Here is a 15,448-nt window from a genome sequence, read left to right on the forward strand (position 1 = left end):
TGTAAATCAACGATTAGAGATGGGGAAGAAAGAAATGTGAGGACATGACACATTAGCTGAATAGCAACCAAGGGCAACTCTGGTGGAGGAAAGGCTTTCTTGTGAAATTTTAGTCCTAGTTTCATATTGCTTTCTTTTTTTTTCAATTAAAAACAAGACAGGGAAGTTATTTTTAGGATACACATGCAGGCATGTAGGGTGCCTGGTCACTAGTGTCTGCTTGGATAATACTACTGAATTCTATAATGATTTTTCATGACATCTGATCTCAGTGCAACAAAGAAGGTGTAGTGAATAACACAACAATGAAAAGGACTCATTATATTCTCTACCAAGGAAATAATTAATCCTTTTCACAGATTCTTCTAGTTATAACTATGTGTTGATTACATTTCTTTGTGCTAAGTAGGAAAAGGATTATACTGTATTAGTATCAATGGCTTTGCCAAAGTGGAAGCTTTTCTGGGGTATTTATAGAATAATTTATATGTCATCATGTAATATATGTTCCCATTGGCTAGACTTACATTTTGAATTAATTCTGATCTTTTTAACTTGTTTTGGGTGATAACTGACACCACGATAAACTGATAGGTGTGAAATAATTCTGCCATATTTTGGCTCCTTGTTTCCAGCACCACAGTTAAATAGATAAAGAGCTTGATTCTTTCACATCAGAAACTACTGTAATAGATTATGTTAGATTAGTCTCTTCTAAAGATAATAATGGTTGATGAAATATTTTAACTTTATTAATATATATTGGTCTGTTGTGAACATATACTGTGTTGATTGCAGTAAACTCCTACGTGGCTAGCAACAGAGCGTAAACTTTTATCAGTGTACTGATGTAATGTCTTGTGATAACAGTTGGCTTAATGGAGCAGGAAAATAATGAGTAAATAGGGGTAGTATTTTCCCTACTTCTTGCACCTTCATTTAACTCCTTGCTATCCTACTAGGCACATCTTGGTCTTTCCAGAAATGTTCAGAAGTTATTACACAGAGATCTATTATATATATATATGTTAACTTTTGAAGTCAGACTAAGTTAGAGTTTCTTGTTAAAGAAAGTACTGTATACAGAGCTGATATAAAATGTAGTAAAAGGTATTTGCAATGCTATGGTGGATTTCAGAAATAAATTAAATCTATTGTCAATGCCTAATCAGAAATCCCTATTTTGTTATATGCATTTGCAAATCAAAATTTGCATGTAACCATTACACTTTGGTGCTTTAGGATAATTAGGTTCATGCTTATGAGCTTTCAGAGCTAGTGATAGCATAGCCCAGGTGCGTTAGAGTGCAGCATCTTAACGTTTGTCCCAAAAACAGGAATAAAGGAGAAAAAGATGGGGAGATTAATTCCAGTTTCATCTTCTGAATCAACAGAATTCATGAATATTAAAGCTGGTAAATATTAAGATGAAGGTTTATCAAGTAAGGGAGATGAGCACTGGATATATGTCCTTTTCTAGAGTCTCTTCTGAGAGCAACCAAAACCTCCATCAGCTCTCAGTTTGCTGCTGCAAAACTAACACCGTTGGTGATCTAAACTTCAAAGCAGCATAGCCACAAAAATAACCTCTCAAAAAGCTTCGGAAACACCAAGCTAATGCATTTATCCATCACACCAGTATTTCTCCATGTTTATATGCAGAATCAAAACTAAAACGTCATGTCTCACCCCCTCCTCTACTCACTTATTCTCTCCCTTTCTTTGGCTAAAGCTGTCACATGCTGCTGTGTAAATCATCTCAATCTTTTTAGTTATGGTGGTTGAAATTTGATGACAGAAATGTGAAATGTTATGAAAGTGTAATATTTATTTCCTATATTGTGACCCAGAATATAAAATATAATAATCTGGTTCATAGGAAATAAAATGCTTTACCTTCTCTTATTCTGTGAAACTAAAACTTCTATACTGTTTTGTGTTGCTCTTCTGTATTTTTTTTAAGCTTCAATAAAAAAAAAAATGGTTTTCATTTTCTCATTTAAAGCATATGTAAGAGAAAAAAGAGTGATAGGGTCAGTCTGAGACAAATTTAATTTTGTGTTGATTGAATAATTTGATACTGAAGCATCTAGTATGTCAGCAGAGTGTGGGAAACAATCACAGCTAACTTTTTAGTATATGCGGGGTGTGCGGATGGAGGAAGCATTTGGATAAACCCATAATAATCACACTTCTAATTTTATTCAAAAGAAATACGGGTCTGGCTGGATATTCTCTAAGCTGTTAATTGTTCTAATGTTACAACTACACTGAGGAAAAAATTGCCCTTAGAAGCCATCTGTAGCAGCTCTTTTGCTTTTGGAGTTAGCATAGGAGGATGGTTACATAATTAAATAATCTACAAAGTTGTCTGCCAAGTCTTTGATCTGTGTATCTTGCTTTTTGATAGATGACGTGTCTCCTAAAATCATGACAATATGCAAAACATATTGTATGGCTCAGAAAATAAAAAGCAAAATTGGTATATAAATGTTGTTTCAGTCTCAGAGAATTTTTACTAAAATTTACTTCAAAATTCTTCTACGTCATTTCCCATGGTTTTTCACCCAACAGACTGAATTATCACAACACTGGTGGCCTACCAAACAAAAATATGCAAGATGACAAACAAGCATGAAATAAAAATACAGATGAAACATGTGTGCCCCCTGATGCACAAAAACCCGCTATAGCTGTGATGAAGTGCAGTTACAGCTTTAAGGTTTCAAGAAGTTCTTACTGTGTCCTAAATCCCCAGTGGACTACTTTGTTCTCATGGCTGAGATAATTCTTGAATCTGTTTCAATGTAATCAGGAACTTATTTGGAACACTTCAGCTCTTCAGGGCAAAATGCTTTATCTGGGAACTGTACAGAGGGCGATCTTCCTCCAGTCTCCTGGCGTCCTGTCCCCCATGTAGAATCGGTGCTCTTCTCTAAGAATACGGAGTCTCTTTGTAGACAGACATAAGCACGTCTGTATCTAGGCAAGGCATACATTTTCCTGTTTGCAGCATGGCTCTGTTGCCTTAAAATGTTAGATTCCTGCACCACAGGAATCATCTTTTCCAGCTGTCCAGATACAGTTGCAGAAGTTGGTGGCAGCAGCCCTGCACTGCAGGTGTGTCAGATGAGAGCATTGAGCTAGAGGGATAGGCTGGAGCAGAAAGGGGCAGGGAGAGAAGACTTAGGGTGAAGGCCGAAATGGTCATCATGTGTTTTGTCATAGTAGACTTGATAGGTCTATTATTTTGTTCTTCTCTGTTCTCCAGTGCAAATAAAGGGAAGGCATATATTGCCCAAATCATGAACAGACATCAGAGGTGAAATTAAGTTTTTAATTCTGTGAGAACTATTTCAGAAGTTTCTTCAGCACTCTTATAAAAATGTGGTGCAGTGCAGAAATACTAATACCACATATTACTTCCATCGTATCATGTCTACATTTCAAACTTCCAAAGACAGCGAAATATGGGAAAAAATAAACTGTTGTGTTTGTGCTTTTCTTTTTTTGTAATAGGAAATTGCTGCTCAGTTTTTTAAAATCTCATTACTTGTTATGTACCATAAATCCTCATAAAAATGTAATAGCATGTAACTTACGCACATTCAGTACTAGATGTTGCACACAACCTAACTATATAATTAATCAATGAATCAGCCTGATTTTTTCTGCATCTGTTATTGAAGTAAATATATTGCAGCAACTATACTTATAATCCCTACATATGTACAGACAACCATTTTGAAGAGGAGGCTGGTGTGTTTCAAATTTAAAGAGACTATTTTTCTCAACATCTTTTCCTGTTTATTATACCATAAGGACATTACATCATTTGGCGTCAAAGTAAAGAACTGTTGTAAATATAGATTAAGATTTCATCAGATATTACCAATAAACCTAGTCTAAATTTAATTTCTGGGAATAATTCCAACTTTTATCAAATAATACACTCATTTTATAATGTTTCACTGAAAAATAACAGGAAGCAAGAAACTGTAAACTCATAAGTTAAGTTTTCAACAGGTCTTGGAATTTCAAGTGCCAAACATGTTTTGCATGCTTGGAATCTATTGACCAAAATCCTTTTTGAATTACAGATTATTTTCAGTTTGAAAGCCTGTTGTTAGGGAAATGCGGGCTGTGAATGGTAATTTGGATCTGCTTTAGCAATTAAGAACTGTAGTTTGAGCTGGACACATTTTCTTTGAACAAGTCTTTATTATATATGTGTGAATGCAACACCTATGAGCTATGCTAATGAAGTTATTATCAAGTTTAACAGACAAGGTTAGGAATTAGACACAGTGTTTTTGAATCTGATGAAAAGCTCTAGAAAAGTGCAAGTCTATGTAGAAATTAATGTCTTCTGTTTTGTAGAAAAGCTTCAGGAGACAAATTTTGCTGTAAAACCCTATGCAATAATTTGTCTGCTCTTTCAAAGTGATAGACAAGAACTACTTGATACAACAAGTATCAAGTGATATTACAGGAACTAGGATAGAATAATAAAATCACCACTTTATAGACATTTTTTCAATAAAATGTAAACATTTGCATACAAAGTTTATTGCTATAAAATGCTGAAGTTCAGTAAACAAAGTTTAAAATGTTTAATGTTTTGACATTGCACTGAAAACTGTGGAAACAATGTTCTGCTGATTTTTCATTGATAACATGAAAAATGAGTTACACTGGAAGGAAATGGTGGGACAACATTGCAACTTTTCTTTGAAGGGCAAGCTGCTTCACACCTTGAGTAAACAAATATGTAAAGATGTTTAAACAATGTAAAACTTTCGGTTTGGAAGTAAATTGTGAAAAAATACAAACTTGAATAAATATTTACAAAAAATGTATTCATTCAAATTACAGAGATGGTAAACAAGTGGGGAAAAAGGCCTCATGATTAACATTCTCAGTTTTCAACTATCTATTATAGTGTACATGATATAATCACTGGTTATCTTTCAAAACTCAATTAGAGCAATTATAGTCCTATTGAAAGCCTGCTGAAGTAAATGCAAAGGTATCATTGATTTCTGTCGACTTTGATTTGAAGCTTTATTGGCTTCTTCTGATTATTGTTTTCAGTCTTAAAAATCCTATTTCTTGTGATAGAAATTTCAGAATGCAAATTCCTTGCTCTTCTTCTGATTAGTTTTCATTATTATTAATTTCACCAATATTGTGTCTTAATTTCTTCCACTCTAAGCTTTTCAGGGACTGGTAAAGTCCCATTAATTTATATTTTTACTATCTACCAAAATCTCAGTTTCAGGAAAGATAAGCAATATTTACCCATCTCCTCCAGCTTGGATTCTTCATGTTGCTGAGAAGCACTTGAGAAGCCCTTTAGCTTTTTTTAAGGAGAATCTCTCCAGAATAGACACTGCAAAAACTTGCATGCATCCAAGACTTGTGAAGATCCAGAGGAAACAATGTATGGTTGGGATAGAAGGTGAGACATTCTAGAGTGGGAAAAGGCAGGGGCAGTATGCAGCTCTGCTGAAACCTGGGAGCACTTCCTGCAGGCAGCTGGGAGCCTGGAATTGCAACCTAGTAAATTCTTCAACTCCCATAGCTTGTTGCTTTAAGAGGGGGAATGTGAGATTAGAAAAAATGTTTTACTCTGCATCTTACTCTGCTCTTACTCCTGAAGAGACCTTGAACAGAAATGGGGGAAATAGGATGTTATTATTTTAGAGTGCAATACTCCTTTCTTTGAGGGTCATGGGAACAGTTCACATCTTCTGAATGCAGAAGCAGAAGTTAAAAAAAAAAAAATATCACTTCATCCTTTTTTATTTGGTGATGGTAATCACTTTAAAATCCCAAAGTTTTTTCAGTTTAGTAAAAGGATGAGGTAAAAGCAAATTTTCAAACCAGAATACATTTTGGGGTGGGCTGGCCTTAAGGTTGTTTTATATGTTGGTTGACATGGCAAGGGGCAGTCTTCCCCCAGCTGCTTGTTCTGTCCCACTACCTTATGTATACTTTGCAGTGAGCAAGGTCAGCTGATGTGTCTGGCCAAAAACTTCTCAGGGTGGAGGAGATGAGCAAAGAGAGGGTTTTAAGCATTGCCAGACTAAAAGTGTGTTCACTTTCTCAGCTGAAGTGCAAAAGAGCAAACACAATGGGCTGCCCAGACAGAGTGGGAGGGCAGAACCGGGACATCTGCCCATAGTTGATTTGGCTTATGCTGTTCTTGAGGCCTCACCTGCATATCTTTGCAAAGTGGTTGTTCACTCTCATTATAAAAGGCAGTGGGACTTGAGTCTCCTCTCACTTATACCACTTAATTTAATAGCTCTGTGGGAGGATGCCTTTTCTCGACATCTTGACTAATACTTTTGTATGCCTCTCACTTAACCTTCACTGATTGCTTTGTAAAGACACCATCTCTAATTTCCAAACTGGATCCAGTGAGTTGGAAAACACTATTGTTCTGTTTTTGTATCACTTGATTTGTGCTTGGTTTGAATGGCTCTACAAGAAGCAATACACAGGTCTTGTATGGTGTATAATCTGCATAAAGTTGAATAAAGCTTTTGTAAGGCACTAGCAAACTTGAGAGGGTGGGGGTGGTGGAACAAAACAAAAAGCACCCTGAAAACCTTTAGTATATACAGACCCTCAAGCATATTGATGCTTAGGGAGAGGATGGTGAGTATTTTGGACTGATGAAGTATTCCTTGTGTAAACTCAGGAAGTAGATGCCGCTGTTTAGTCTGCTTCTGTTTTCTTATGTTTTGAAGTCACTGTTTCAAACGTCAAATGTCCCTATCTTCTATACTGCATATTGTGTTATAATAGTCAAAGCAATCCTTTTAAAGTTACATTTCTACTTTTTTAAAAGCAAATCTGACTTTAAGATGGTATGTCATTTAGAAAAATCAGTAAAATGATTTGATGGAGGAAATAGCTTCTGGAGACTCATACAGCAGATGCTGTGATTGTTTGTCCTTCTTGGGGGTAACTGGAGCAGTCTGGATTACTAATGTGGCAAATAACAAACTTCAGAGCATTCTCTTTTTCTTCTGAGATATTACATGGAGGTTTGCAGAGTACATGAAATTTAGTCCTATTTTTGCAGTGGAAAATGTCAAAATGTTCCAGCACGATCCATGAAGCAAATAAAATAAGGCTCTTAAATGAAAGCTTTAGCTTATAGTATTTGCAGGGCAAGACAGTTACTCGAGAAGAGTTAGTGGCAATAAATTAGTTTAAAATGCGTTACAGATGGAGCCGGTATGTTCTTTCTGTTCAACTTCTTGGATTGGATTTGTGCCTGAAGAGAGATGGTGACATTTTTGAAGAACTGAGTTATAACGATTTTTTGCTAGAAGTGTTCTTCTTCTATTTTAAAAAATACTTTAATTGTCTTAACACCATACCTTTGTTATGTTGTTGTCGTATCCAGGAGAGGGTGAAAATATAAAACTGTATCAGCAGCAAGTTGGGCCATTTAGTTTGGAGTAGTGGAGCTTTTGGTACTCCTCTATCAAAATAGTTATAGTGACACAATTATAATGGCATAAAAAGACTTTTACAGGCACAGAATATTTTGACCTAACTGTGATAGGCAGTGTCTTTAAGAGCACATTATGTAATACTGTAAGCTTCACCTAAATTAAAATGATTTTGTACGTATCGTGAGTCTTAGTAACCAAAGTAGAGCCTGAGATACACTCAAGAAGTGTAGATTTTCTAACGTGGATGAAGTCCGTCTTTGCCTACAGTGATGCCCCTTTTCTGGAAAGGCTCTTATGTCTCAAGTATCTCGATATAGTTGTATCTGTTGGTCACCTTGAGGCCTGGAAACGATTTCAGCAATTACACTGAACAAGAAAAGGATTTATGGAAGGACTGAGGAAGAGGTCAGTGAATCAACTGTAATAGCCACAATTTAGAAGAATAACCTTTTCAAGCTATTTTTTAACATCTGAAGGAAAATTGTTTTTGTAGAAGAAAAGAACTAGAAAATATGTTATTTTAAATTAGTTTCTTAAAAATGCAGGTACAGATTAGTCTAAGAGGTTAAAATTAAAAAGAGAAAGATGTATTTGGACAATGGGCTGTGGCAGCTGTTGTTGCTGTTGCCTTTTTATGAATATGAATGGAGAATTGTTTATGTAAAGTGGCTTGGCCTAAATGTTGTTCCAGAATTTGTGCCAAATACATAAATTGTTCTTAAGATACTTTGGGACAAACTCTGTCTCGTAGGTTGCCTGGGTGGCTCCTATTGATTTTAATGAGTACTACATATGTTAATTCAAACACAAAACTGTCCCTATGATACTGAGTCACTGAGGTTAAACCATAAACCAGATCGTTTCTGTATGAATGTAAGCAAATTTAAGGATACTTGAAGAATGCATTTGTCAGATGCATGCAAACTTTTATGGTCGTTCCTTTAGGCAACCGTAAAATGCAGGAGAAAGGTATTATATTTCTTCACAGTCAGACGTTATTAAGATGTTTTTAATAGTCAAATCCTGAAATATTCTTCATTCTGTTGTGTATAAAAAACACTATTCAAAAATCATGATTTGATTTTTAACAACTGCCATTTACAATAGAGGCTTTGTGTCTATTCTATGTTACAAGTAATTCTGTTAACAGTTTCGGTATAGTAACAGTTTTGCCACTGGGCAGTGGCAATTTTACATGATGGTAGAAAAGTTTTATCTAACTGTCTTGTGGATATTAGGGGAAAAAGAGAATTTTTTTTTTTTTTTATTATACAGCATCAATTGATGCATTTGTTCAGACAAATATCGGATGATTACCCCAAGGTGCTTACATATTAATTTCTAGCCACTTGCCCAAAGAAATACTGTGGAAAATATAAAATGACTAAAGACAGTTTGTTTGAATAAGCAAAAAATAGTGCCTTGGTGCTTTCATACATATACCTAAACATATTTGTAATGTTACAGCATTTGAAAATTATATAAATTCAAATTGGGTTGAGGGAGTAAAAATGATTAAAATAATGTAAAAAATGTGAGTGGTGGTGAAGCAGACTGGATTATATCCTGTGTTTTGTACAGAAGTCTCTTCATGGGTCCTTTTCTATCATCTACTTTTATAACTGAGTGTTTTTACGTTTACGAAATAGAATACAACCACAAAATCATAAATGTCTTCCTGAGGAATATTCTGGATTGTTATGGTTGTTGGGTAAGAAGTGATTACTCAATACAATAATCCTGCCATGCTAATAAAATTAACAATACTTTGACCAGTGTTGGGACTTACCTTTAGATTCGGACACCTGAATTTTGTATTCTATGCAATTTATACGTGATAGAGGTATCCAGCCTCCCTCTGTTGTTGGGGATCAAGTTAGTACAGTCAGTAACCTCCAGAGAGCTACTTATCTCACTCTGTAGGAGACACCTGTATTTAGTCCACTGAGTGGTTCTCCACATGCCATTGACTGTATTGACTAGGTCTCTGTCAGCTAATCGGAAGTCAGTCACTGCCTTACATGTAGGCATACAGCTTAGGTGTCTGAGGCTGAATCCTGCAGAAAAGCTGTATTGTTCATTTGGACATGAGCACCTAGTTCCGTTATAGCTTCTGTAGAGTCCTGGAGGCATCCATGTGGGGCTGGCAGGTGTGAAAGATACCTAAGAAATAGATGTTTGCCTTCTTCCTTTTGCATGCAGTCCTCCAAACTGCTTTCTTACCCCTACTGCCCAAGTGAATCCTGTTTGTATTGAGATGAGTGGTAAAAATGTTAATCCAGTTAGAGCTGCCACAACTCCAGAGCCGTCAGTGAAGATTTTTCAGGATTGTCAAGTTTTGCATTTTACAATGACAGTAACAACAGAGCGGCTCACAGGTACATGCTCTCTATACGACACCAAGCATTCTGGTACTCTTATCTAGACAGGCATTAGATTTAGGATGCCTCTGAGCAATCACAGGGAGTCAGTTCCTGAGATTGCTGGGCAACTGCAATCTCTATTGATTTAGCCTAGAATTATGACTTCTCGTTGTGATCCTGTGGCTATACTTCATTAACTAGGGCACATTTCCTTGCATATTTTCACATAAAAAGGCAAACTATCCATTTCATCTGTCATCATGCTGAGTGCTTTGCGAAGAGCTGCTCTTCAGACAGTTGTTCTCTGGGGGCTTAATACCAACATGCTTCCATAATCTTTCTCTCTGATTCCTCTGAGATGTTGCTCAAGAGTCCCATTAAGATGAATGGCAGAAAACTAGATGAAGCATTACAGATCCCAAATTTCCACTTTACATTTTTTTGCTGTGCATCACCTTTATCACAATTATATTCCATTTCATCATCTTAACATCTGCACACTATGATAGGTCGCTTTAGAATGACTAGAAGTATATTACTATCAGTCTTTTTCTTTTTGTATTGTAGGCCCTGACTGGAAGGATCAGTATGTTTTATGTTAGGAATCAGTGTATATTTAATAAAAATATTCAACTTCCAAGCAAAAGTTAAAAAAAAAAAAATGCTACATGTTCAGTTACAATCCTAGAATCCTTTTAGGAGTAATATCTGCCAGCCAAATTTTATATTTAAGACAATTTTTGCTGCCCAATTAACATTCTAAAATTCTACTGTAAAGTAATGTGGTGATGAAGAGATGCAGAGGTGAACTACTGCATTCATGAATGCTGAAAAGCAGAATGTGTTTCTGGGGCACAGCTGGACAGACGAATCACCTTCTCTTCTGCCCTGGAAGCAGAAATGGCCAGTGGTCTGGCCCAGACCTAGTGCCAGGGAAAGTGTACCCAGCTTGATTCTTCCAGCACAAGGTTGAGGATTGATTGAATGGTTTGTTGTCTTCTATGATAGTTTGATCAGAACTATTTATTTATTAACTCAGCTGCCTGTTTGTCCCACTTACCTCTCAACACCATAATGTCAGCCTTTATTACTCAGCCTTGGAGGGAAACATGAGATAGTTGTTGTTTTTTAGACTGTGGTTTTATGACTAGCTTAAGCTGTTGTAAGTGCAGGCTATCAATTAAAAAGGTGTTTACACACTCCCCCGCCTTCTCTTTTGCGCATGTCCCTGACCCAGACAGCTAGTTTTTATGAGGCTACTGAATGAGCTGAATGGGAAAGTTTACTTGGTTAAAAACTAGTCACTTTTTCATCTAGGGCCTGTTTCAGCACATTTACATCCAAAGGAGTGCTAGTCCCAGTTCAGGACTACCCCTCTTTTGGTGGCATTGTATATTTAGATTCGCTTATGCCCATCGCATAAGCATAACCTATTATTAGAGATACTTATCAAGAAATTTTGCATGTAAGTGTAGTCTTTCTTGCTCATATGTAGCTTGTATGGAAAAATAATAAGAGGGAAGGCATGTATTTGGTAAATTTTGAAATAATTAATTTGAAACAAGATAGCAATTTTAGGCTACTTTCTTTGAATTTTCTAAGGTATTCAGACACTTATTTAAATCACAGTTTTTTTTTTTTTTTCCAGATAATATATGAAACTATCTAACTTTTAAAGTATTATCCAGCAGTGTTTATTCTATGAATTGTCATGTAAACTGATGGAATTTTACTCACTGTGGTGTTTCAGTAGACTATGTTAAGATACATGAAGAAATTATTGTGAAAAGGAATCATATTGTCTCTTTTTACAAAAAATTCAATGGATGTGATAGGGTTTCTAAACATGGGATGGAAAAACATTCTTTGTGTAGTGGGAATATATTTGGAAAAAGCTAAGGTAAGTGCAGAACACTTCGCAGAGTTTCCTGTTACATTTTGTCTTTTTGTTCCTGTTGTGCTTGGGATTAACAGAATTTTAACTTCTTTACAGAATTAAGCAATATTTCTTTTGCATATGATGCTGGTACTTTTTAGTAACATATAATATTTCTTTGTTATTGCTGATCACCTTCACCTTTTTTTGTGTGAATTTGTTTACTCTGAAATTAGTAAAAATGCAAAGTTATTTTCTTCAGATCCTTTTCTTTCCCCTTCCTCTCACCTACACAAATTTGTATCATCAGTCTACTTTAGGTCAATAGATTTTTCCATTAAAAAAGCAAATGTAACTCTGGGTAGACTGAAGACTTTCTAGACTTGCTATTATTAGATTGATCGGTTTATCCATGAGGCAGGCAGCAGATATATTTAAAAATATTTAGGCCATGCAATAGAATATAAATTGCTTGCTTCAGAGTAAGGGGTGAACATTTTTTCCAAGACAGCCTCCTTTTCGTTTTTCTTTTCTTTTTCCTCCCCCTTTGCCATAACTGCATGAAGAGGCATGCACAGACGCCTGCTGCCAGAGTGTGATACTTAACCTGACCATCAAACAAGCCTCACAAAGGAGGGCTTTTCAGGTCCCCCAGTGAAACAACCACTGCATTTTATTATGGCGTGAAATTAGAAGTGAAAAGCCCTATGGCTCTTGCTATTTAGTAATGCGGAATATGTAGTTTCTGATGGTGATGGTAGTGCTGGGAGGGAAACAGAAAGCCAGGGAAAAGAAACAAAGTAACAATTTAGACAAAGAGAGCTCCCCTTTTTCTTCATTGTCTCTGATTGTTAGGTGGTCTGTAAAACCGTAGTACTGTGGTGGGTACAAGCAAAAAGAATATTTAGTTGCAACTCTTTAATTCAGAAATGTGTGTGTGAATTTGCAGGGTGATGTATGAGAAGAGTCATCTGTTATCAGAAGAGTTCACTAGTTTGACTCATTTGTAAAACAACAAAAAACTTGACTTTGCTTGGAGAGAGCAGTGCTGCTCCGACAGACACTTTAAGTTGCACAGCAAGATGGTGTTTATAACAAGACTGTGTGTGGTTATCTGAAGCTGCCTTGTAACAGATTGGAAGGGGAAAGTGCCAGCTTGAAGAGGCATTCCCTTGTCTGTTTGAGATTAAAAGAATCATGTTTTCTCAATGAAAATTCTGTGCATATATAAAATGTCAAAATATTTATGCTCACTTTTATTTTAAAAGTATTACATAATCACTAAAGCAAATACTCAACTATTAGGAAATGAAAAGACAGTATATGAGAAAGACATTTTAGAGTGTAAAATGGGCTTCTTTTCACAGAATCCTAAAATAATTTGGGTTGGAAAAGGCCTTTAAGATTATTGAATCCATCTGTAAAGTTATCCATTAGCCAATCACTATCACTACTGCTGGAAACAAATTGTGAAAGCTCATCTGCAGTTCTAATGTCCACAAGGGAAAAACTGTTTCATTTTGCAGACCCATATTGTTAGCAGTAAATATTACTGTTATTTTTACTAGATTACCTTCTTTGGACCCTATCCTCATGGAAAGGGTGGCAGGGTGCAGAGATCTAGAAACAAGTGGATGTACAAGTGGAAAGTTTCTGCCATGCTACTTACTCTCTAGGTTATAGATGCAGTCTTGAAGAAGCTTTAAAAGCAGAAAGAAAGAGTTGGCATGACAGATCCGTGATAGATTGGTGGAATAGATGCAAACATGACAAATCAGTTTATTGGTAAACTGCACTGTGGGACTGCAGCCTGAAGGAAGAAAGTTCAGACAGAGAAAACTGCTACTGGTTTTTTTTTTGTTTGTTTGGTTTTTTTTTATAATTCAGGTAGTTCATTTTATTATTCATTATTATGGTAGCTACACTACCAAAGAATTTAATGTGTAAGCAATAGCACAGAAAGAAGCAGGAAGGCACTGAGCAATTGAAGCTGTTATCACTATCAGAAAGAAGTCTATTAGAAAAGAACTTCTTAACCTTTTTAGACTGTGTCACTCTTTGTTTGATTTAAAATAATTTTTCCATTTTGCCACAGTATGTATCTTGTGTGAAAACTGGTACTCCAGGCTTGACTTGCTGCTTCATAGAATTTTACCAATGCTACACCTTATATCTTGACAGGCGAAACCTCAGAATATGGAGAATAAGGGCTAGGAAGAGTTTTGAAAAAAGAGAACTATTTGGCACTTGCTGCAGCACATAGAAGAATAGGAAAATGGTCTTTGAGGCAACATTTTGGACAGGGATAATTGGAACAACAATTTTAAGGCCAGAGTAGGTTGGTAGAGGAAACAAAGATGTGAAAAAAAAGGAAGGGCAGTGAAAAAGAATGTTATATCTGTGGCAAAGAAGTCATGGTTGAATAGCTACTACACTGAGACATAGCCTAAGTATTTGTACCTATTATAAGCATTTCAAAAGAACTTCAGGAGCATCAGAAGGTGCTGCTAGGGCATACCCCTTCAAAGAGAGAAGTTCATGTTTAAGGCTCTGTCCTGGGTTCAGCTGGGATAGGGTTAATTTTTCACAGAAGCTGGGAGGTGAGCATAGCCAAAGTTCTATTCGATACCACGCTGACGTCATGCCTGGGATATAAGGGGAAGCTAGCCGGGAGAGGGGTGGGGGGGGGTCTTTGTGAAGCTCTTGGTGGTGAGGTTTCCACTGTATCAGTGTTTTCATTGTATTCTGTATCTTGTCTTATTATTACATTCTCCTTTTTCTCGTGTTGTATTATTAAAATCTGTCGTTACCTCAACTCACAAGGTTCCACCTTTTTTTTTTTTTATCCTTTCCCCCATCTTACCAGGAGGGGGAAAGGTGGGCAGGGGAGGGGAGGGAGCAACTGTGTGGTGGTGACAATCTTTTTGGCGCCCAACGTGGGGCAAGAAGGGTTGAGATAACGACAAGTCTGAGCAGCACGTGCTTTAATAATTTGTTACACTCATTTCTTGTATTAGTCAAACAACTTGCTGGTCACGATGCTGGTCCATTCGTTCTCATGGTGGTGTTATGTAAAACCTTACATGGATTATATTTTCCCTCTGTCACTGTTTATCAGCTCAGGGAGAAGGACTGATGAAGGAGAAGGTGATGATTTTGTTGTATTTGATAATGCTGACTGACGATATGATGGCGGCACTGGCCATGCGGTTCGGCGGGTATTACTATGCGGTGCTGTTGTATCTCAGGCGCCCCCTCTCGGTGTTTGTCTGTAATAACACTCAATTTAAGGGAGAAACGAGGCGTACGCGCTCCCACTCCTTCACTTCTTCTCTCCCATTCAGGCTGATTACAGGAGTTTTTGAGAGTTTTGAGTATCCTGGGGATGTTCAAGCCAGCATGTTCTTGCTGCTGTGTCTCCTGATTGTGTGTCAGGCTGTGTTCAGGGTTATACCAAGATTTTGTAAGAATGCCATCCAGAGATCTTCCCCAAGGCTGGAAAGCCATGGGTGGCATGGCATCTGGGAGAATATGGGCAACTATCTAGAGAATTTCTCACCTCCCATGATTTGGAATTTCACACCTGAACAATTGCAGAACCCTGATAGAGTAATAGAATACCTGAAAAACAAATGCTGTAACTATCACAAAGAGGCACAGGTTATCGCACTGTGCTGGGCCCTGGCCAGTATTTACCAAATACTGCTTGATACTATGCAGCGTTCTCAGGGGGA

This window comes from Pterocles gutturalis, unplaced genomic scaffold, assembly GCF_000699245.1.
Source record: "Pterocles gutturalis isolate BGI_N339 unplaced genomic scaffold, ASM69924v1 scaffold8340, whole genome shotgun sequence".
In the NCBI taxonomy this organism is placed as follows: Eukaryota; Metazoa; Chordata; class Aves; order Pterocliformes; family Pteroclidae; genus Pterocles; species Pterocles gutturalis.